Genomic DNA, 22,360 nt, shown 5'->3' on the forward strand with positions numbered 1-22,360 from the left:
TTTTAGACAAAAAATCCGATTTTAAATAAAAACCTAAGGGGAAAAAAAAAATTTCCTTAGTTTGTTTTAAACGGGGATTAAAAGGAAAGTCCCGAATTCAAAATAAAACCCAAAAAATTTTTTCTTTACATTTTTGGGTTTTCCATTTTTAAAAGGTTGTTTTTCTTTTTTTTTACACCAGAAAAGGGTTCTTTCAAAAAAATTAAAAGATTTTCCAAAAAATTAATAATTAAAAAAATGTCTTTTTAAAATTAAATTAATTACAAAAAAAAGTTTGTTCTTTCTTTAAAAATCACCCCGGTTTTTTAAAATTTTTAAAAGGTTTCTTTCATTAAATAAAAAATTGCTTTTTCTTTAATTAAAACCGAAGGCCCAAGGTTCACCAGAGGTCCAAATTTCCCACCGAGATGCCCCATTAAAACCCCCATGGGGAATGCCCCATTAAAACACCGGGGCCCCCTTTTTCCCATTTTTGGATGCTCTTTTTTATACACCAGGTTGTTTCTTTTTTTTTACACCAGGTTGTTTTTTTTTTATACACCAGGTTTTTTCTCTTTTTTATACACCAGGTTGTTTCTTTTTTTTTACACCAGGTTGTTTTCATTTTTTAACCAGGTTGTTTCTTTTTTATACCCCAAAGGTGTTTTTTTAATTGGGTGTCTCTTTTTTATACACCAGGTTTTTTCTCTTTTTTTTTACACCAGTGTTCTTTATTTATACATAAGTTTTCTTTATTTTTTTACACCAGGTTGTTTTCATTTTTATACATAGGTTGTTTCTTTTTTTTTACACCAGGTTTTTTCTCTTTTTTTTTACACCATTTTTTTGTCTTTTTCATTTTTATACAAAAGGTGTTCTTTATTTTATACACCAGGTTTTTTCTCTTTTTTATACACCAGGTTGTTTTCATTTTTATCACACCAGGGGGGAAACCATGTTTTTTGTGAAATCTGTTTTTGAAAAACATCATTTTTGTAAGCCCCATTTTAGGTATTTTTATACATCTGTTTTTATAAATTTTTTATACAGTTTTTATAAGTTTTAAAAAACAATGTTTTTAGCTGGGGTTAACATTTTTTAATGCTTTAATGTGTTTTGTTTAATCAGTTTGGTATAAGGGGGAAATAATAATTTTCAAAAGTAGTGTATGACTTTTTTTAAATGTTTGTTAAATGAAAGGGGTTTTTTAACATTTTTTGGGGTCCCTGTTTGGTGAGACACCAGAAAACTTTTCAGTGGTTTGTCAATTTTGCTTGACCCCTTTTTTAAATGGGGTTTTGAACAAAGTGTTTGTAGGACTTTTCCAAGGTTTGGAGACCCCTGGGGCCAGAACCTGAGGGTTAAAGAAAAGGGGTTGATAAAGGGTGTGAGCAGGGGTTTCATATTTTGGTGTCCCAATCTTGGGGTTCAGTTTTGGTAAACTTTTTTTTGACCCCATTTTTGTGTGAAAACCTTCTTTGTGTAGCATCATGTGTTTTATCCCTGTGTTTTGTTTACATCAGGGCGTAAATGACCCCATTTTTTAATGACATCATTTGGGGTTTTCATTTTTGGTTACCCAGGTTGGTTGTCCATTTTTGGGGTGCCCAGTTTGGTTTTGAAAAAGGGGGTGGAAAAACCCCATTTTTGTTCTGTGTTTTTTTGAATCATGTTGGTGTAATATTTTCTGATGAAATAATTTCGGCTTTATTTTTTATAACCCCATGGGGGATTTTTTGGTTGCCTATTTTGTGGAGTTGGGGGTTTTGGTGTACCCAGGGTTTTGCGTTTTGGACCGGGTTGGGTTTTGGTTTTATGACAAAAAACTGAACTAGTGGGGGGCAAGGTGCTGTGTTCCAGGTTTGGGAAAATTGGTTTTGGTATGCACCCAAAGGCTAAAAAGGGTTTTGGGTATTTGGGGGATAATTTATGTGTTCTGGAAAACCCCTGAAAATCGGTTTTGCCAATGACTGTTTTGTGATACCCCAAAGGGGTGGAACTTTTTGGGGAGAACCATTTTTAAAACCCCTTTTTGGGAAAAATACTAGTTTTGAAAACCCGGGGGATAACCCCACAAATTTTGGGAAGCAAAATCCCACGTTTTTGGAACCCTTGGGGACATTTTTTTGGTTCTAAAAGGGGGATGCCGGGGGAGGACGTTTGGTGATGCCAGTTTTTAAGAAAACCAGGTTGTGAACCCCTGTGTTGGTTCTTTTTATAAAACGGGTGTTTTGTGTAAAATGTGTTCTTGAGGCGTTTTTATGCCTCATTTTTTTGGTTTCCCCATGTTTTTTTAAAAACCCAGGGGTTTTCTTTTGGTTGAAAATTTTTTAGAACAGGTTTTTAAAAAAAAAGTTTTGGTAACACCTTTTTTAAAAAAAAAAATTTTAATAAAACCTTTTTAAATAATTTTTCGGGTTAATTTAATTTGGGGGATGAAAACATTTTGGTTTAACACGGATTTTAAATAACAGGTTTGGGGAAAAAAATTTTTCCCGGGACAATGTTTTTATGACACGGGTTCCGTTTTTGCCATGGGGTTGGGAAAATAACCCCATGTGTTTGGAGCCGGGTTATGCCCCCCCAAAGGGGAAACGGGGCTGATGCCCAGGGCGTGGGGCCCACGTTAAAACCCCCGGTTTTTTTTTCACCCACCGGGGTGGGGGCCCATTTAAAAAAGGGGCCTGCCAGCCAAATTAGGGCCCCCGCCCCTTTTAAAAAAAACCAAAATTTTTAAAAGTGGGTTGTGGTTTGGTGTGGTGGCCTAAAAAAAAGGGGGGTCATTTCCCCTGGTATTTATTAACCTGGGGCCGAAAAAAAATTTAATTTTTTTAATACAGGACCCCCTGACCCAAACTAAAAAATTTTTGTTGGGGGGTGAATTTCGTCCTGGGTTCGGCCAAAAACCCCCGGTGTAAATCCAAAAAAATGGGGGGCCAAAAGTGGTTACCAAGGTTTCTTTGCAAGTCCGTTAACTTTGCCCCGGGCCTTATCTTCCTTTAATCTAAAACTAAGGTAAAAATTTTTGGGACCCTTAAATTTTAAATTTTCACTGTAAATTGGGGTTGTTTCTTTTGTTTTTGCCCATTCTTTAAAATTGGACCCCCGGGTTTTTTAATAAAATTAAAGACCCCAAAAAACCCCAATTAAAAAAATTGGTTTGAACCCCCAAAAAAATAAATACCCCTTAAATTTTTAAATTTTTAATTTGTCCCAAAATAAAAATTTAAGAACCCCTTAAATACCCTCCCCTTTAGTTCAAAATGTTTTAAATTGTTTTTTAGTTAAAATGGGAAACCCCTTGTGTTACCGGGGGATTTCCAGAGGGGCCCCACCCCCAAACCCGGGGACCGGCGGGGTGGGGGGACTCCCCCCCTAAACCCCGGGGCCCGGCGGTAAAGGAAACCCCAGGTAAGCACCGGGGGGTTTTAAAGCCCACCAACCCTTTGGGCCCGGGAACCAGGGTGTTGGTAAATTAAATAAATGGGTTAATCCCCCCTCTGGTTTTTGGATGAAGTTTTGGTGTGAGAACCTGGGGGAAGATATTTTTGGGATCTGTTTGGGGTAAAAAATGACCCCAGGGAAAGGAGGAACCAAATGTGTTTTATACCTTGTTTTATGCCCAGGGGGGGGGGGCCACCGGTTTTGGTAGTATTTTGTGGAGAACATTTTGGGAAGGGAAAATGGGGTTTTAAGGGGGGAAGGGATCAGAGGAATTGTTTTGGGGTAAAATGAGTGGGGTTTTAGCACAGGTTTCGTACCCCCCCGGTTCCCTTTGGACCCAGTTTTGGGTTTTATAAAAACCCCCCAATGTGTTCGGTACAAGGTTTTGTGTTCACCCCAGGGTGTAGCCATTGTGTTGTTTTTAGGACACCTTTTGTTGTGTGAAAAAATAAATTCAGGTTTTGTGGGGATGCCCGGCCCCCCTTGGCGGGTTGTTGGGGTGCTGTGTTGTGTGTGCCATAGGGCCTGGTGCGTGTTCGTGTTTCCACCTGTTTGGTATCCTCGGGTTTTGTTGATGCCCGTGTTGTATGCCCATGTTTCCCGGTAAAGACCGGGTTTGGAGCATCGGGGTTGTTGGAGGGACATAAAAGGTTTTGGGTTAAAAGACCCAATTTTAGTGGGGACGGGGTTGTGGTTGATGACTCATTGTTTGTGTGACCCATGGGTTTGGTTTGGACATTTTTCCCGTAAATCCCAGGGTGTAGCTCATTGTTGGTAGCCCCGGTTGTTTTATAGTTGGTTTTGGGATGAAAAAAAATGGGGGGGTGTTTTAACAGGGGGAGACATTGTGTTTTAAAGGGCATAGGTTTTGGTAACTTTTTTTGGTAGACAGTTGTGGGGTGAAAGTTTGGGATGACTTTTTTGGTTTTTCCCCCTATTTTTTTAGACCCCCAAAGGTTGGGATACTTGTTTGGGGAAATAACACCATGTGGTTCCGTATGCCCCTGTGTTGTGGGGGATGAACCTGGGGTTGTGGATAAACCCAAGGTGGGGCGGATGAACCCAATTTTGGTTGGGAGGAAAAAATCAATGTTTGGGGTGCACCATTTTTGTTGCTAAAGAAACCTATTGTTTAAGACTCTTGTTTGTTGAGGAAAAAAAGGGTGGTTGGGGCGTGCCGCCCCATCAGTGTTTGGGGAGACAAAAATGTTGTTCAGTGGGGGTTTCGTCCTTGGCCCAAACCCCCTCTTAAAATTTGGAGGGGAAAAAGGAAAAAAAATTGGAAAAACCCCCTTTTTTCCCAAAAATTTTAAAATGTAAAAAGTTTTGCGGGGCAAAATGTGTTGGGCCGAAGGTTTGTCAAAAAAATTAATTTTAAAAAAAAAACCCCTTAAAAAAAGCCCCCCCCTTTTTCGGGCGCTGGCAACCGTTTGTCCATCAAACAAACATTTCAGTGTTTTGGAAAGGGTTCACATTGGGGATGAAACCAATTTTGGGGGAAAAAAAATGTGGGGTTTGGAAATTGGGTGAGACCCTTGTTTTACCCCCATGGGTGTTGCCAGGTTTTTTCCCGGTTTTTCCCTGCGGTGGGCCCACTTTTGAAGTGTTGTGGTTGAATTTTTTTTCCTTGGTTGGGTAGCCCTATTTTGCATGAAAAATTTTTTTAATGAATATTTTTAAATAAAAACCCATTTTTTAAATGAAATTTTTTTTACCCAAAATTTTTAAATGACCCAGGTTTGGGAATACACCATTTTTTTTAATGTTTTGTTTACAAAAGGTTTTAGGACATAGGGGGTTTAACCCCTGTTTGGGAAAACGGGTTTTTAATGCGGGGGAAAAAAACCCCATTGTTGTTAACTTTTTTGGTTTTTAAAATATTTTGGTGATAAATGTGTTGGTTTAAAACATGTTTGGTTTGGGCCCCATATTTTGGTTTGAATTGGGTGGTTTTGGGCTTGGTTTTGTTTGGCCATTGGGCTGGTTTTGTCCCCACAGACCGGGGGAACCCGGGTTTAACAATGGTTTTAATATTGCTGGGGTGGTTGGTAAAAACATGTTTGCAACTATTTTGGTATAATTTTTTAAAAAAATTAACCGTTTTGTTACATCATTTGGTAAAATACTTTCCGGGTCCGGTTGTGTGTCATTTTGGTAACATTTTGGTTTGGGGGCGGTTTTTAAACCCATTTTGGGAGCTTTGTTTTGGTACACCCGGTGGGTATAATTTTTTGTGTAAATTGTGTTTTGGTGCTAGGGTGGAAGTGGGGAGAAAATCAGGGGGAAAATGTTTTGTGTTGTTTTTCTTTGAGGTTGTGTTTCCTTTTGTTAAAGTTTGTTTTCTTGTTTTGTAAAATGACTCAGTTTGTGTTAATTTTTTTGTCCATTGGGTCTCTTTTTCCCCCTTGATGACTTTCAGGGTTTTGTGAGAATTGTTTTTTTTAATTTTAATGTGGTTGTCCCCATGGTTGGTTTTATTTTGCGGGGGGGGAAAGTGGGTGAAAACCCCAGTTTTGGGAAGGCAAATGTTTTGTGTTCTTTTGTTTTGAGAAAAAAATGTGTTGGGAAAATCCACCTTTTTGAGCCACTTTTCCATGACATCTGTAAACATCGGGTTTTAAACCCTCTTTTTTCTTTGTGGGGTTTTGAAATCTTTTTTTGAAACCTTTTAAAACCCCAACCCAAGGTTTTTAAAGGTTTTGTTGAACCTTCGGGAAATTCAGTTTTGTTGAAAAATTTTTATTGGAAAAAATTTTGTTGATGACACCTGTGTTTTGAAAAAAAAGTTTGGTTTTAAAATTTTCCCCTAACTTGTTTTTAATGACATCATGTTGTGTGATGACATCATGTGTTGTGTGATGGCGGTAACGTATCATGTGTTGTGTGATGACATGTGTTGTGTGATGACATCATGTGTTGCGTGATGACATGTGTTGCGTGATGACATCATGTGTTGCGTGATGACATCATGTGTTGCGTGTTATCGATGACATGTGTGTTGACATCATGTGTTGTGTGATGACACCATGTGTTGCGTGATGACATCATGTGTTGCGTGATGACACCATGTTGCGTGATGACATCATGTGTTGCGTGATGACATGTGTTGTGTGACACCTACAAAGGTGTGATGACACTGGGCATGTTGTGTGATGACATGTGTTGCTAGCATGACATGTGTTAAAAGAAAATGCGTATTAACACCATGGCCAGCAAGCGTGTGATGACACCATGTGTTGTGTGTGACGGTTATGATGACACCATGTGTTGTGTGATGACATCATGTGTTGTGTGACATCATGTGTTGACATCATGCTGTGTGATGACATGTGTTGTGCGTATTGACATCATGTGTGTGTGATGACATCATGTGTTGTGTGATGACGCACAGTGACATGTTGTGTGATGACATCATGTGTGTGTGATGACATCATGTATTGTGTTGACAATGTGTGATAACGCATGTGTTTTATGTGTTGTGTGATGACGCAAAGGGATATGTTGTGTGATGACATGTGTTGTGTACATCACCGCGCGTGATACCATGTATTGTGTGACACATACGTTGTGTGATGACATCATGTGTTGTGTAACTTATCATATAACACCATACGGTATTAACATGTGTTGTGTATTAACGGATGACATGTCATGTATTCGTGATGTACATATGTGCTGGCGTGGATGACACGCGAGTTGTGTGACACCATGTGTGTGATGATATGTGTGTGATGACACTATGTGTAATAACATCATGTGTAATGATGTGTCGCGGTTGAGACCATGTGCTGCGTGATGACAACATGTGGCCGCGGACACCATGCGTTATGTGATGACATCATGCCGTGTTGTGTGAAACATCATGCGGTGTTGACATCAGTGTTGTGTGTGTGATGACACCATGTGTTGTGTGATGACACCATGTGTTGTGTGATGAATATGTTGTGTGTTGACATCATGTATTTGTGTGATGACATGTGTTTGCGTGGTATCATGTGTTATGATGACCTACATATATCATGTGTTGTGTGATGACATCATGTGTTGTGTGATGACATCATGTGTTGCGTAATCATGTGTTGTGTGATGCCATCATGTGTTGTGTGTTGACACCCGGCGTGTTGTGTGATGACACCATGTGTTGTGTGATGACATCATGTGTTGTGTGATGACATCATGTGTTGCGTGATGACATCATGTGTTGCGTGATGACATCATGTGTTGATATCATGTGTTGCGTGTGATGACATCATGTGTTGCGTGATGACACCATGTGTTGCGTGATGACATCATGTGTTGTGTGATGACATCATGTGTTGCGTGATGACACCATGTGCTGCGTGATGACATCATGTGTTGCGTAATGACATGTGTTGTGTGATGACACCATGTGTTGTGTGATGACATCATGTGTTGCGTGATGACACCATGTGTTGTGTGATGACACCATGTGTTGCGTGATGACATCATGTGTTGCGTGATGACACCATGTGTTGTGTGATGACACCATGTGTTGTGTGATGACATCATGTGTTGCGTGATGACATCATGTGTTGTGTGATGACACCATGCGTTGTGTGATGACACCATGCGTTGTGTGATGACATGTGTTGTGTGTTGACATCATGTGTTGTGTGATGACATGTGTTGTGTGATGACGTGTTGTGTGATGACATCATGTGTTGTGTAATGACACCATGTGTTGTGTAATGACACCATGTGTTGTGTGATGACGTGTTGTGTGATGACATCATGTGTTGTGTGATGACACCATGTGTTCTGTGATGACGTGTTGTGTGATGACATCATGTGTTATGTGATGACATCATGTGTTGTGTGATGACATGTTGTGTGTTGACATGTGTTGTGTGTTGACATGTGTTGTGTGATGACATCATGTGTTGTGTGATGACATCATGTGTTGTGTGATGACACCATGTGTTGTGTGATGACGTGTTGTGTGATGACATCATGTGTTGTGTGATGACATGTGTTGCGTGTTGACATCATGTGTTGTGTGATGACATCATGTGTTGCGTGATGACATCATGTGTTGTGTGATGACATCATGTGTTGTGTGATGACATCATGTGTTGCGTGATGACACCATGTGTTGTGTGATGACACCATGTGTTGTGTGATGACATCATGTGTTGCGTGATGACATGTGTTGCGTGATGACATCATGTGTTGTGTGATGACATCATGTGTTGCGTGATGACATGTGTTGCGTGATGACATCATTCAAGATTCAAGATTCAAGATGTTTTATTTGTCACATACACACACAGGGTGTGCAGTGAAATGAAAGTGGCAATGCTCAGCAGGAATGTGCAAGGGCAACAAGTACACTATTTACAATAAAAACAACACAAAATTTACAGAAAGTGTGTGTGAGTGGGTGTGAGGGTGTGCCTAAGAGGGGCAGTTGTGGGTCTATGTGGGGGTCCTGGTGAGGTCGGAGTTCACAGTCCTGATGGCCTGAGGAAAGAAACTCCGTCTCAGTCTCTGTTCTTGCAGCGTGACTACGGAGGCGCCTGCCTGACCGCAGCAGCTGAAACAGTCTGTTGTTGGGGTGGTGAGGATCCTTCATGATCCTGCCGGCTCTGGTTCTGCACCTCCTGGTGTACAAGTCCTGCAGGGTGGGGAGTGTAGTTCCAATAGTGCGTTCAGCCGAGCGCACTACTCTCTGCAGAGACCTCCTGTCCTGAGCGGAGCAGTTGCCAAACCAGGCTGTGATGCTTCCTGTCAGGACGCTCTCTACAGCTCCAGAGTAGAAGGACTGAAGGATCCTCTGGGAAACTTTAAATTTCCTCAGCTGCCTGAGGTGGTAGAGGCGCTGCCTTGCCTTTCTCACCAGAGTGTCTGTGTTTGGTGACCATGTCAGATCCTCGGTGATGTGGACTCCCAGGTATTTATACCCGCTCACCCTCTCCACAGTAGTCCCGTTAATCCCCAGTGGTGAGTACGTCCTCTGTTGTTGTACCTCCTAAAGTCCACAATCAGCTCCTTAGTTTTGGTGACATTCATGATGAGGCTGTTGTCCTGGCACTAGCATGCCAGATCAGCAACTTTCTCCGGGTTAGCCTTCTCGGCGCTGTCCGAGCTCAGGCCCACCCCCACTGTGTCATCCATAAACTTGATGATGGTGTTGAGCTGAACCTGGCCACACAGTCATGTGTGTACAGGGAGTACAGTAGGGGCTGAGGACGCAACCCTGGGGATCCTGTTCAGGGTGAGGGGTTTGGAGGTGTGTCTGCCCACCTGACCACCTGTGGCCTGGCGGTCAGGAAGTCCAGGATCCAAGCACACAGGGGGTGTTCAGTCCCAGCTCAATCAGCTTGCCGGCCAGTCTGGAGGGACTATGGTGTTGAAAGCTGAACTATAATCAATGAACAGCAGTCTCCACATAGCCCCCTCTGGCTGTCCAGATGAGAGAGTGTGGTGTGCAGTACCTGGGAGACAGCATCATCCGTGGATCTGTTTGGGCGATAAGCAAACTGCAGCGGGTCCATGGAGGAAGGGAGGAAGGCAGATGTAGTCCTATATCAGCCTCTCAAAGCATTTCATGACCACCGGTGAGGGCCACCGGTCGGTAGTCATTCATACATGCTGGAGAAGCATTCTTGGGCACAGGGACAATAGTGGATCTCTTGAAGCAGGCGGGGACCACGGACTCAGCCAGGGAGAGGTTGAATATTGTGGTGAACACTGGAGCTAGCTGGTTAGCACAGGTCTTCAGTACTCGCCCAGATATGCCATCTGGACCTGCAGCTTTCCTGGTGTTCACCCTCAACAGAGCCCTCACACTGTGCTCGGTCACAGAGAGTGTGTGTTCATCCCCAGCGGTAGAACTCACCTCGGCTCGCTAACAGTGTTGTTGTTAGCCGCGAGGCTAGCGCTGTTGTTGCTAGCCTCAAACCGTGCATAAAATGAGTTCAGGTCGTCCGCTAGGGATGCGGCACTCACCATTCGCTGGGTCTGCTCTAGTAGTCTGTGATAGTCCGTAGCCCCTGCCATAGGCGCCTGGTGTCGCGCTGCTCCATCTGTGATTCCACTCTGTCTCGGTACCTCCTCTTGGCCTTCTTCACAGCCCTCCTCAGTCCATAGACCGCTGCCTTGTACTCGTCCATGTTGCCGGATACAAGACCGGAGTTATAGGCAGCAGTACGGGCGCTCACTGCTTCACGGATGGATCTATCAACCCACGGCTTTTGGTTAGAAAGACCCTAACTTTTACCGTGGGAGACGATGAGTGTCCGCTAAGCGTTGCTATGAGGCTCATTGCTACTCATGACTCGCTGGCGTCACTGGAACTGGATTGGATCATGTCCCAGTCGGCGACACGCAGAGCGTCCTGTGCTCAGCCTCTGATTGGTCAGACCACCGCTTTCGTTCCTCGCCACTACCGCTTCCAGCGACTTTTGCGGTACTCGGAAGCAAGAAAATGGCGGCATGGTCCGATTTGCGAGCGGAGGAGAGAGACAGCCTTGTAGCCTCTCTTGAATGGCGATAGCAGTGGTCCAACGTTCTTTCCTCTGGTAGCACACGTAATGTGCTGGTGAAAGTTCGGCATGACTTTTTTAGGTTTGCCCTATTAAAGTCCCAGCCACCACCACAGCCGCGTCGGGATACTTGTTCTGATGCCGACATAACACATCATGTAGGTCCGATAGTGCTACGCCGGTGTCCGCTTGTGGTGGTATGTAGAGCGGCTGTGGTGATGACCGAGCTGAACTCCCCGGGAAGGTAGAATGGACGGCATGAGATCGTCAGATGTTCCAGGTTGTGAGCAGGAGCGAAAGAGTCTTAATGTCCTTGGGGTCGCACTACTTGTTGTTAGTCATGAAGCAAACCTCCACCCATAGATTTACCAGACTCTTCCGTTCTGTCTGCACGGAAAACAGAGAAGGACCGGTTGGGCATATGACTCGATCCGGCACCAGCGGGTCAGCCATGTTTCCGTCAGACAAAAGATGTTACAGTCCTCATGTCCCGTTGGAATCTGATCTCGCCCTAACATCATCCATCTTATTTTCCAGAGACTGGGCGTTAGCAAGAAGGATGCTGGCAGGGTGAGTGTGCTTGAACTCTCAGTCTGTTCAATTCGCCCGTTTCCCTCGATGTTTTTGCGTCTCCCGTAGATGGCTCCACTGTTGTTGTTGTCGCCAGACGATCTCCTTCTCCGCCGCCACGCTGGATCGATGGAAAAAGTGGACAAAACCCTTGTTTTATGAAAGTTTATGTCCAAAAGTGTGCTGCCGTCGATAAAGTGTTTGCGTTGGTAAAGAAAAGACGAAAAAACACAAAACTAAAAGAGCGCACAATCTCCGCGAGCTACTGACGGCGCCTGACAGCCGCGCTATCAGTCAAGCATCAACACATCATGTTGTGCGTGATGACACCATGTGTGTGTGAAGAAAGTCCATATGTTCAAGGTGTGACCCCGACATGTTAGTGATGACATCATGTGTTGTCTGATGACAGCCATGTGTCATGACATCATGTGTTGTGTGATGACACCATGTTGATGACATCATGTGTTGTGATGACATGTGTTGTGTGTTGACACCATGTGTTGTGTGATGACATGTGTTGTGTGATGACATGTGTTGTGATGACGTCATGTGTTGTGTGTTGACATCATGTGTTGTGTGATGACACCATGTGTTGTGTGATGACACCATGCGTTGTGTGATGACATGTGTTGTGTGTTGACATCATGTGTTGTGTGATGACATCATGTGTTGTGTGATGACATCATGTGTGTGATGACATCATGTGTTGCGTGATGACATCATGTGTTGTGATGACATCATGTTGTGTGTTGACATGTGTTGTGTGATGACACCATGTGTTGTGTGATGACATCATGTGTTGTGTGATGACATCATGTGTGTGTGGCACCATGCGTTGTGTGATGACACCATGTGTTGTGTGATGACATCATGTGTTGTGTGATGACACCATGTGTTGTGTGATGACATCATGTGTTGCGTGATGACATCATGTGTTGTGTGATGACATGTGTTGTGTTGTGTGATGACATGTGTTGTGTGATGACACCATGTGTTGCGTGATGACATCATGTGTTGCGTGATGACATCATGTGTTGCGTGATGACATCATGTGTTGTGTGATGACATCATGTGTTGTGTGATGACATCATGTGTTGTGTGATGACACCATGTGTTGTGTGATGACACCATGTGTTGTGTGATGACATGTGTTGTGTGATGACACCGTGTGTTGTGTGATGACACCGTGTGTTGTGTGATGACACCGTGTGTTGTGTGTTGACATCGTGTGTTGTGTGATGACATCATGTGATGACATGTGTTGTGTGATGACACCATGTGTTGTGTGATGACACCATGTGTTGTGTGATGACATCATGTGTTGTGTGATGACATCATGTGTTGTGTGATGACACCATGTGTTGTGATGACTGTGTGATGACATCATGTTTTGTGTGATTGTGTTGTGTGACACCATGCGACATCATGTGTTGTGTGATGACATCATGTGTTGTGTGATGACATCATGTGTTGCGTGATGACATCATGTGTTGTGTGATGACACCATGTGTTGTGTGATGACATCATGTGTTGCGTGATGACATCATGTGTGATGAATGACACCATGTGTTGTGTGATGACATCATGTGTTGTGTGATGACACCATGTGTTGTGTGATGACATCATGTGTTGCGTGATGACGTGTTGTGTGATGACATCATGTGTTGTGTGATGACACCATGTGTTGTGTGATGACACCATGTGTTGTGTGATGACATCATGTGTTGTGTGATGACACGTAAGCTGCGTGATGACACCATGTGTTGTGTGATGACATCATGTGTTGTGTGATGACACCATGTGTTGTGTGATGACATCATGTGTTGTGTGATGACACCATGTGTTGTGTGATGACACCATGTGTTGTGTGATGACACCATGTGTTGTGTGATGACACCATGTGTTGTGTGATGACATCATGTGTTGTGTGATGACATCATGTGTTGTTTAATGACACCATGTGTTGTGTGATGACACCATGCGTTGTGTGATGACACCATGCGTTGTGTGTTGACATCATGTGTGTGTGATGACATCGTGTTGTGATGACACCATGCGTTGTGTGATGACATCATGTGTTGTGTGATGACATCATGTGTTGTGTGATGACATCATGTGTTGTGTGATGACACCATGTGTTGTGTGATGACATGTGTTGTGTGATGACATCATGTGTTGTGTGATGACACCATGTGTTGTGTGATGACATCATGTGTTGCGTGATGACATGTGTTGTGTGATGACACCATGTGTTGTGTGATGACGCGGAGCGATGACATCATGTGTGTGATGACATTATGTGTTGTGATGACATCATGTGTTGTGTGATGACAATGTGCCGTTGACACCATGTGTTGTGTGATGACATCATGTGTTGCGTGATGACGTGTTGTGTGATGACACCATGTGTTGCGTGATGACACCATGTGTTGTGTGATGACACCATGCGTTGTGTGATGTTGTGATGTGTGTTGCGTGATGACATCATGTGTTGTGTGATGACACCATGTGTTGTGTGATGACATCATGTGTTGTGTGATGACATGTGTTGTGTGTTGACATCATGTGTTAAAAGGTGACATCATGTGTTGTGTGATGACATCATGTGTTGTGTGATGACACCATGTGTTGTGTGATGACACCATGTGTTGTGTAATGACACCATGTGTGTTGACATCATGTGTTGTGTGATGACACCATGTGTTGTGTGATGACATCATGTGTTGTGTGATGACACCATGTGTTGTGTGATGACATCATGTGTTGTGTGATGACACCATGTGTTCTGTGATGACGTGTTGTGTGATGACATCATGTGTTGTGTGATGACATCATGTGTTGTGTGATGACATCATGTGTTGTGTGATGACACCATGTGTTGTGTGATGACATGTGTTGTGTGATGACATCATGTGTTGTGTGATGACATCATGTGTTGTGTGATGACATCATGTGTTGTGTGATGACATCATGTGTTGTGTGATGACACCATGTGTTGTGTGATGACACCATGTGTTGTGTGATGATATGTGTTGTGTGTTGACATCATGTGTTGTGTGATGACATCATGTGTTGAACACCATGTGTTGTGATGACACCATTGTGTGATGACATGTTGTGTGACACCTATATGTTGTGTGACATTGTGTTGTTATCATGTGTTGTGTGATGACATCATGTTGTGTGATGACATCATGTGTTGTGTGATGACACCATATGTTGTGTGATGACATCATGTGTTGTGTGATGACACCATGTGTTGTGTGATGACATCATGTGTTGTGTGATGACATGTGTTGTGTGTTGACATCATGTGTTGCGGGATGACACCATGTGTTGTGTGTTGACATCATGTGTTGTGTGATGACATGTGTTGTGTGTTGACACCATGTGTTGTGTGATGACACCATGTGTTGTGTGATGACACCATGTGTTGCGTGATGACACCATGTGTTGCGTGATGACATCATGTGTTGTGTGATGACACCATGCGTTGTGTGATGACATCATGTGTTGTGTGATGACATCATGTGTTGCGTGATGACATCATGTGTTGTGTGATGACATCATGTGTTGCGTGATGACACCGCGCGCGGATGACATCATGTGTTGTGTGATGACACCACGTGTTGCGTGATGACATCATGTGTTGTGTGATGACACCATGTGTTGTGTGATGACATCATTCAATTCAATTCAGTTTATTTGTATAGCCCAATTTCACAAATTACAAATTTGTCTCGGAGTGCTTTACAATCTGTACACATAGACATCCCTGCCCCAAAACCTCACATCGGACCAGAAAAACTCCCAAATGCAACTTCAAGGGGAAAAAAGGGAAGAAACCTGCAGGAGAGCAATAGAGAGGATCCCTCTCCTAGGATGGATGCAGATGCAGATGTAATGTGTACAGAAGGACAGATTTAGAGTTAAAATACATTCAATGAATATGACAGAGTGTATGAATAGTTCATAGTAGGCATATTCCACGATGGAGACCTCCACGATCCATCAGGCAGATGGCGGTGGGGAGGAGGAGTGGGCGGAGTCTCAACAGGACAGTGGCGTAGTCATGAGCAGGAATTTTTAACCCAGACGATCCATCAGGCAGATAGATTTATGCCGTCTCATAGGGTCCGGCGACCCCATGAGACGAAAGTCGGACTTCCGGGAGAAAGCAGAGTTAGTAACGTGTGATTGAGAGATGAAAATTCATCCTTAAGGAGAGAAAAAGAGGAGATAGGTACTCAGTGCATCCTAACGCCCCGCAGCTATAAGCCTATAGCAGCATATCAAGGGCTGGACCAGGCAAACCTGATTCAGCCCTAACTATAAGCTCTGTCAAAGAGGAAGGTCTTAAGTCTACTCTTAAACGAGGTGACTGTGTCTGCCTCCCGGACTGAAATTGGAAGCTGGTTCCATAAAAGAGGAGCTTGATAACAAAAGGCTCTGGCTCCCATTCTACTTTTTAAGACTCTAGGAACTACAAGTAGTCCCGCATTTAGTGAGCGAGTTTCTAGTGGGCAATATGGCACGACAAGCTCCTTAAGATATGATGGAGCATCACCAATCAAGGCTTTGTAGGTTAAGAGAAGAATTTTAAAAGTGATTCTTGATTTTACTGGGAGCCAGTGCAGAGCAGCTAGTGCAGGAGTGATGTGATCTCTTTCTTAGTTTTAGTGAGAACACGAGCTGCAGCATTCTGGATCAACTGAGGGACCTAAGAGATTTATTAGAGCAGCCTGCTAATAAGGAGTTGCAGTAATCCAGTCTCAAGTAACGAACGCTGAACCAATTTTTCTGCATCTTTTGAGACAAGATGTGCCTGATTTTTAAATACGTAGATGAAAGAATGCAGTCCTTGAGATTTGCTTACGTGGGAGTTAAAGGACAAGTCCCGATCAAAGATAACGCCAAGATTCTTTACAGTGGTGTTGGATGCCAGGGCAATGCCATCACAGAATCCACATCACCAGATAATTGATCTCTGAGGTGCCAGGGCCGATTAAAATTACTCGGTTTTGTCTGAGTTTAACATCAAGAAGTTGCAGGTCATCCATGTTTTTATGTCTTTAAGACATGCTTGAATTTTACAGAGTTGGTTGCTCTCCTCTGGTTTTATCGACAACATAGTTGAGTGTCATCTGCATAACAATGAAAGTTTATGGAGTGTTTCGACAATATTGCCCAAAGGAAGCATGTATAAGGTAAATAAAATTGGTCCAAGCACAGAACCTTGTGGAACTCCGTGATTAACGTTGGTGGTTATCGAGGCGCCATCGCTACAAATACAAACTGAGATCGATCTGATAAATAGGATTTAAACCAAATTAGTGCCGTGCCTGAAATGCCAATCGACTGCTCCAGTCTCTGTAACAGGATGTCATGGTCATCGGTGTCGAATGCAGCACTAAGGTCTAACAAGACCAGGACAGAGAGGAGTCCTTTATCTGCCGCCATTAAGAGGTCATTTGTAATTTTCACCAGTGCCGCCTCGGTGCTGTGGTGTTTTCTAAATCCTGATTGAAATTTCTCAACAAACTATTATGATGTAGAAAGTCGACAACTGATTTGGCGACCACTTTCTCAAGGATCTTGGAGAGGAAGGAGGTTAGAGATCGGTCTGTAGTTAGCCAATACCTCTGGATCCAGAGTGGGCTTCTTCAGGAGAGGTTTAATAACAGCCACCTTGAAGGAGTGGCACGGGCCTGTTAGCAGAGACACATTGATAATATCTAATAGAGAGCCGCCAATTAAAGGCAAAACGTTTAAGCAGCCTCGCCGGGATGGGGTCCAAGAGACAGGTAGACGAAATTCGGTAGAAACCGCTGAAAATAATTGGTCACGGTTGATAGGAGAAAATCCTCCAATATACACCAGGGCATACAGCGTGTTTCAAGGCCATTCCACTTGAGGACAGATTACACTGGTTATGGGCAAGAGATTATTAATCTTGTCCCTAATAGTTAAAATCTTTCATTAAAGAAGTTCATAAAGTCATTACCACTAAGGTTTATAGAATGCTCGGGCCCACAGAGCTGTGACTCTCTGTCAGCCTGGCTACAGTGCTGAAGAGAAACCTGGGGTTGCTTTTTTTATTTTTCTATTATTAATGAGTAATAGGCTGCTCTGGCATTACGGAGGGCCTTCTTATATGTTTTAAGACCATCTCGCCAAACCAAGCGGGATTCTTCGAGATTAGTTGAACGCCACATGCTCAAGCTGCGTGACGCTTTGCTTCAGTTTGGCGGGTCTGAGGTTATACCAGGAGCAAACCTCCTCTTCCTCACTGTCTTCTTCTTCAGAGGGCTATCGAGTCCAGTGTCATTTCAGAGAGCCTATGGCACTGTCAACAAGATGATCAATCTGGGACGGACTAAAAGTTAGACCAGGAGTCCTCTGTTAGACCAGGAGTCTCATACAGAAGACATCGCTTCAAACAGAAGGAATCGCTTTAAATTTGAAGCTACAGCACTATCAGTTAGACATCTAGTGTAGAAACTTTTGACTAACGGAGTACACCCGGCAGTATAAATTCAAAAGTTATGAGGTTGTGGTCTGACAGAAGAGGATTCTGTGGGAAGACGCTCAAATGCTCAATGTCAACGCCCATAAGTAAGAAGAACAAGACTGTGCAGGGCCAAAGCTGTGAGTGGGTTTCTGTACTCTCCGACAGAAGCCAATCGAGTCCAACAAGAGATGAATGCAGCACTAAGGCAATCATTGTCAACATCCACATGGATTAAAATCTCCAACAATAATAACTTTATCGGTTTTAAGAACCAAACTTGATATAAATTTGAGAATTCAGATATAACCTGAATATGGACCTGGTGGCCGGTACAGAATCACAAATCGAAATTGGCTGTAGTTTCCAGGTTGGATGAAAGACTAAGAACAAGGCTTAAAATGAGGGTGTAATTTTGTTGAGGATTAATTAATAGGCTCGATTCAAAGATGGCTGTTACCCACCTCCCCTGACCTGTGCCTCGAGGAATGTGAGTATTAATATGACTTGGAGGAGCTGATCCTATTCCAGCAGACATATTCTTCTATGGCTCAGCCAGGTTTCAGTTAGGCAACATAAATCAATGTGATTATCTGATATTAAATCATTCAGTAACACAGCTTTAGATGACAGAGATCGAATATTTAGGAGACCACATAATAGACCTATTTTGTTGCACTGCTGAAATAATGGTGTTAACTTGTATAAGGTTGCTTGTGTACGCACTCTTCTGCTTACTTTTGATTTATTAAACTGAAGTGGCCGTGGGACAGACACAGTCCCTACTCTAAAGTCAAGGGTGGGTGGTAACTGCTCGAATGGAAGAGCAGAAGGGTGTTAAACCACAACCTCTGCCCCCGGTTCCTGATCTGAACCCTGGGTTGTCATAGATTGTCCGTGATCAATCTGGTCATATTCGCAGAAATGAGGCCCGTCTAACGTGGGATGAATGCCGCTCTCCTCATCAGATCAGGTTTTCCCCAGAAAGTCTTTCAGCAGTTGTTCACGTAGTCTACATTATCTCGCTGGCACCACCGGTTGCGCCAGCGGTTGAAAGACCTACATTCTGCCATACAATTCGTCTGTCTGCAAATTTGGGAGAGGGCCAGGAGAAAATACGGTGTCCGCCAAACGCCTTGGCATAAGCACACACCGATTCCACATTAATTTTAGTGAGTTCACGGCGGGCTTCGGGCGCAGTCATTACCACGGCGTATTACAATCTACACCCGACTGTATTCTCCGCCATCCTTAGCCAGCAGCTTCAAACAAGACTCCATCACCGCCGCTTGGCCCCGGGAGGCACACGACGGTGGTCCGTGGCTTCGCTATTTTCACGTTCTGACTATAGAGCTCCCGATAACTAGGGTGTGTTCTCAGCGGGTGTGTGCTGAGCAGGAAAACTGGTTCGAAACGGAAGTGGTTGGTGCAGCGCTAGCGGCTCTGTAGACTTAGACCCCGACTTGCAACAGTTACCCAACCATCCGTTGCACGGTTACCGCCGGCACAGCCAACAGTTGACTGTAGCCCGCCGTCGACCACGGAGAGGGCGGCTAACAGCATAGCTGTCTGAGCTGGATAGCGGCAGTCTAACCAACCCCCAACCTTAGACCTGCCTCCAAGCAAATAACTACTGCCACTTGTTGCATGTATCGTTATCATTAAGGGAGGCAGGGGGATAACTATACATGAGACACACTGAGCAAGAGGGAGCGGGAGGGAGAGAAGAAGAAGTCATGCTCACTGTTGAGCTGGCAACCAAAGCTTACCGGAAGAGTGATGACACCATGTGTTGCGTGATGACATCATGTGTTGCGTGATGACACCATGTGTTGTGTGATGACGTGTTGCGTGATGACATCATGTGTTGCGTGATGACATCATGTGTTGCGTGATGACACCATGTTGCGTGATGTATTACGTTGTGTGATGACATGCAAGCTGGCGTGGATGGTCATGCCGCGTGTGATGACATGTGTTGTGTAGCGGATGACACCATGTGTTGCGTGATGACATCATGTGTTGTGGTGATGGACGGCGGATGACACTGCCAAAGGCGTGATGACATCATGTGTTGCGTGATGACACCATGTGTTGTGTGATGACATCATGTGTTGTGTGATGACATCATGTGTTGCGTGATGACACCATGTGTTGCGTGATGACACCATGTGTTGTGTGATGACGTGTTGCGTGATGACATCATGTGTTGCGTGATGACATCATGTGCTGCGGATGACATGCGTGATGACATGTGTTGCGTGATGACATCATGTGTTGCGTGATGACACCATGTGTTGCGTGATGACATCATGTGTTGTGTGATGACATCATGTGTTGTGTGATGACATCATGTGTTGCGTGATGACACCATGTGTTGTGTGATGACATCATGTGTTGCGTGATGACATCATGTGTTGCGTGATGACACCATGTTGTGTGATGACACCATGTGTTGTGTGATGACATCATGTGTTGTGTGATGACACTGGTGTTGCGTGATGACATCATGTGTTGCGTGATGACACCATGTGTTGTGTGATGACACCATGTGTTGCGTGATGACATGTGTTGCGTGATGACATCATGTGTTGCGTGATGACATCATGTGTTGTGTGATGACATGTGTTGCGTGATGACATCATGTGTTGCGTGATGACATCATGTGTTGTGTGATGACATCATGTGTGATGCGCGGATGATTATCATGTGTTGACGGATGATCATGTGTTGCGTGATGACATCATGTGTTGCGTAATGACATCAGCGCTGGCGTGATGACATCGGCGTGCTGCGTGATGACACCATGCTGCGTGATGACACCGCGCGTAAGCGCGTGATGACACCATGTTGCGTGATGACATCATGTGTTGGCGGATGTGATGACACCATGTGTTGCGTGATGACATCATGTGCGTGACATCTGGCTGTGTTGCGTGATGACATCATGTGTTGCGTGATGACATCATGTGTTGGCGTGATGACACCATGTGTTGTGTGATCGTTATGCGATGACATCATGTGTTGCGTGATGACATCATGTGTAGTGTGATGACACCATGCGTGTTCTTGACATCATGTGCTGCGTGATGACGTCATGTGTTGTGATGACATGTGTTGCGTGATGACGGTTGCGTGATGACCATGTGTTCGTGATGATGCACCGTGCGTGATGACATGTGTTGCGTGATGACATCATGTGTTGCGGATGACATCATGTGTTGCGATGACAATTATGTGTTGTGATGACATTGCTGTGGGGTGCTGCGCAAGATGACATTGCGTGTTATGTGATGACAAAGCGTGATGACACTGGCGTGTCAGGTGATGACATCACAAAGTTAAGTGTTGATGACATGTTGTGTGTGGATGACATGTTGTGATGACATCGCAGCGGATGATTACGTGTTGTGTGATTTATTACGTGTTGTGTGATGACACTGTGTTGTGATGACATGCTGGCGTGACGATAAGGTAAGCTGTGGTGATGACATCGCTGCGTTGTGATGATATGTGCTGTGTGATGACACCGTGTTGTGTGATGACGTCATGTTGCGTGTTGACATGTGTTGCGTGACACTGGCGTTGTGTGGGCGACATCATGTGTAGTGTGATGACATGTGTTGCGTGATGACATGTGTTGCGTGATGACATCATGTGTTGTGTGATGACATCATGTGTTGCGTGATGACATCATGTGTTGCGTGATGACATCATGCGTTGCGGACATTACTGGCAGCGCGTGATTATTACCCATGTGTTGTGTGATGACTACAAGCGTGACATCATGTGTTGTGTGATGACATCATGTGTTGTGTGATGACATCATGTGTTGCGTGATGACATGTGTTGCGTGATGACATCATGTGTTGCGTGATGACACCATGTGTTGCGTGATGACACCATGTGTTGCGTGATGACACTGGCAAAATGTGTCATGTGATGACATCATGTGTTGTGCTGCGCGGATGACATCATGTGTTGCGTGATGACGCTGCGTGTTGTGTGTTGATCATGTGTTGTGTGATGACATCATGTTGTGTGATGACATCATGTGTAGTGTATTATTAAGGTAAGCTGTGCGTGATGACATCATGTGTTGCGTGACATCATGTCAGTGACACCATGTGTTGTGTGATGACACCATGTAAGGCGTGACATCATGTGTTGCGTGATGACATCATGTGTTGCGTGATGACACCATGTGTTGCGTGATGACATCATGTGTTGCGTGATGACACCATGTGTTGCGTGATGACACCATGTGTTGCGTGATGACACCACAAAGCGTGATGATCATGCCGCGTGATTTATTACGTGTGTTGCGTGATGACCGTGATGACATCATGTG

Source organism: Pseudoliparis swirei, unplaced genomic scaffold (genome assembly GCF_029220125.1).
Source record: "Pseudoliparis swirei isolate HS2019 ecotype Mariana Trench unplaced genomic scaffold, NWPU_hadal_v1 hadal_27, whole genome shotgun sequence".
NCBI lineage: Eukaryota > Metazoa > Chordata > Actinopteri > Perciformes > Liparidae > Pseudoliparis > Pseudoliparis swirei.